The sequence below is a fragment of the Pteropus vampyrus genome, unplaced genomic scaffold (assembly GCF_000151845.1).
Source record: "Pteropus vampyrus isolate Shadow unplaced genomic scaffold, Pvam_2.0 Scaffold8, whole genome shotgun sequence".
NCBI lineage: Eukaryota > Metazoa > Chordata > Mammalia > Chiroptera > Pteropodidae > Pteropus > Pteropus vampyrus.
In genome coordinates, this window is record NW_011888789.1 from 6,413,735 (window position 1) to 6,416,378 (window position 2,644).

At 43.6% G+C, this 2,644-nt stretch overlaps 1 pseudogene; it reads left to right on the forward strand.

Annotated features, from left to right (window-relative positions):
* Positions 1-1,434: 1,434 nt before the first annotated feature.
* On the forward strand, positions 1,435-2,644 carry LOC105300862 (annotated as a pseudogene).

The window sequence follows — 2,644 nt, forward strand, 5'->3', positions numbered from 1 at the left end:
TGCCAGCTTCGCTGCACAGTCGGGCTCAGGGACCCGGGCAGCAGGGCCATGCACGCGGAAGTGCGCGGAGGGACACGGCCCCGGGGCGGTCCCCCGCGAAGGAGGGGGCGCGGGCCCGGGGCAAGCGCAGGCTCACGGTGACTAAGCACCCGGCCGCGGCGCAGGGGGAGGGGGTTGAGGGCGGGGCGTGGGGCTCCCGGCCAGGCTCCCCTGGACCCGCCCCTAACCCCACCTCCACACCGGCCCCTCCACCTGCGCGCCGTCGCACGAGCGGTTGGCTCTGCCCAAAGTGAGAAACTCTAGGGGGGTGGTCTCTTCGCCTCCATATTCATCCCAGCACTTAGGTTCCGCCACCGAGTGGTATCAACCAAATGTAGGTTTCTGAAAGCCTGTGGGGCATGGAAAGATGAACACCTTCTTTTATTTCACACAGCCTTTCGGCGCGGACACTTTGGAAGTTGCCAATGGCACTGACTTCTAGAGCAAGGGAGAGTTGCCTTCCATTATTTCGCAGGTTGATGTTTTTCAAAGTTTGATCCGCAGACCACCTGGAGTGCTGATCCCTGGGCCCTAACTCAGATCGACTATATAGGAACCTGGAGGAGGGGGAGCCAGGAGGCGCACCCCAGCAAGCTACACTTTAAACACATTCCCCTGCATTCAGATGAATCCTAAACACATTTAGTTTGGGGAACATTGGAATAACGAGTTTTGTGATTATCATTTTCTTCCCCAGCTGTTGAGACTGACTGGGGTGTTGTTTTACAATATCTGGAACTACCAGCTAGACAACAAAATAGTAAGTGAGCTTTGAATTGGTGTGATTTCCCACAGGCTGAGAGCTCTATAAGCAGAGGAATGAAGGTCCCAGTCACAGACGCTGGGCTCAGCACACTGAGGGGGACTGAGAATCAACCACGCTCCAGTTAGAATGGTATCCAATTCTTGTTTTAAACTTTTGGTTTTTTTCCCTGATCAAAAAGTAATACACAGGGTCGGTCCTGGTTAGTACTTGGATGTAGGCATAAAAAAATAATAATTAATTAATTAAAAATAAATAAATAAATAATAGAGGAAGATGGGTTCTTCCTTCAGTAGAATGCCATATAATAAATGTAGAAAGTACAACAGAGTTAGAAAAATAACCATTTTGCAACTATCATAGTGATGACTGTCATTAATCAATGAATGTTAAAACCATTGGGTTTGATGAGGAAAGGGTTATTTACACAGTCTCACAATATGTACTCACAGATTGATTATTAATAACAAAGGAAAAAATGGTAAATTTACAGTGGGCCAGATACCACCTTATCCAAGTGATCAAAATTAAATGTGCCAGTAATGAGACAGTTGTCATTGTGCACCTCATGATGTGATGCAGTAAGAAGTGCACAACTTGGCTTGTCCTCCCGGCTTGGTGTCTTCGTAGACATGGTGGCTGCCACATTCCCCACGTGGCTGGTCCTGCAGCCAGGGGCAAGAACCTAACCGCCTTCCCCAACGGGCCCCCCACCAACCCCCCCCAAGGGCCAAACCCAAAGTACCACAGAAGGAACATCCAAATCTGAAAAGCCACTGAGAGGAAAGGCACTACCTCCTAGGGCAGATAAAATGGCTGTTGACCAGGGCTGGCCTGGTAAACAGGATTCCCCTATTGCAGCACCATTTAAACTCTGTAGTATCTCTTTGTATGAATGGGTTATCCAGGAAAGAAGTGGGTGCCTATGGCAAAGGATGGAAATCTAGAACTTTTAAAGATCCCCAGTTTTCTGCATTTGACTCCCGTAGCACTTTAAAAGCGCTATGAAGCTCTTAGAGATTTCTGCATTGAGTAGCCAGCTGCACTAGACAGTGATGAGAAATTTGGCATTTTCCAGTTGAAATTGACACAGCTGATTATGTTTCATCAGGACCATCTATTCGAAACCCCAAAGCATGAGTGAGTTAAACTCTCCAGTTTGAATTTAGATGATCATGCAAAGAAGAAACTTATTAAACTTGTAGGAGAGCAATATTGCAAGACCACAGATGTGCCTACCATTAAAACAGATAGGTGCTCTTTAAAGAGACAAAATTATGATTATGCAATGTATCTGCTAACAGTTTTATACAATGAGTCTTAGAAAACTTGAAGAATGGGAGAAAACTAAGACTGAAGCAGACATGGAAGAATATATATGGAAAAATAGCTCCTCAGAAAAAAATATCCTGAACACACTTCTCCAAATTAAAGCTGCAGAGAAAAATCTGGAAGTAAATAAGAGCTCCTTGATACTAAATAAGTTGAAGATTACAAAAAGTCTGTTGTTAGTCTTAAGAATGATGGAGACAATGAAAATACCCTTTCTCAGTACAAAGAATTAGTGAAGAAATTATTAAATCTGACTTGAATTATGTAGAAAAAATCTGCTTGATTTATTAATTTTATGATCAATATGTAATTATCTAATGTGCTATAAAGTTGAAAATATTAAAAAACCATTGTTTTACTTCAGAGTTAAAATTATTCCTTTCGTACTAATACACAATGGTAATGATTATTCACAAATTTTCTTGTTTATACACTGGGGCAATTAGACTAGTTGATCTCTGTGATTTCTTCTGGTTCTAAAGGGTTTTGATTTTATTTCTACCATAACAA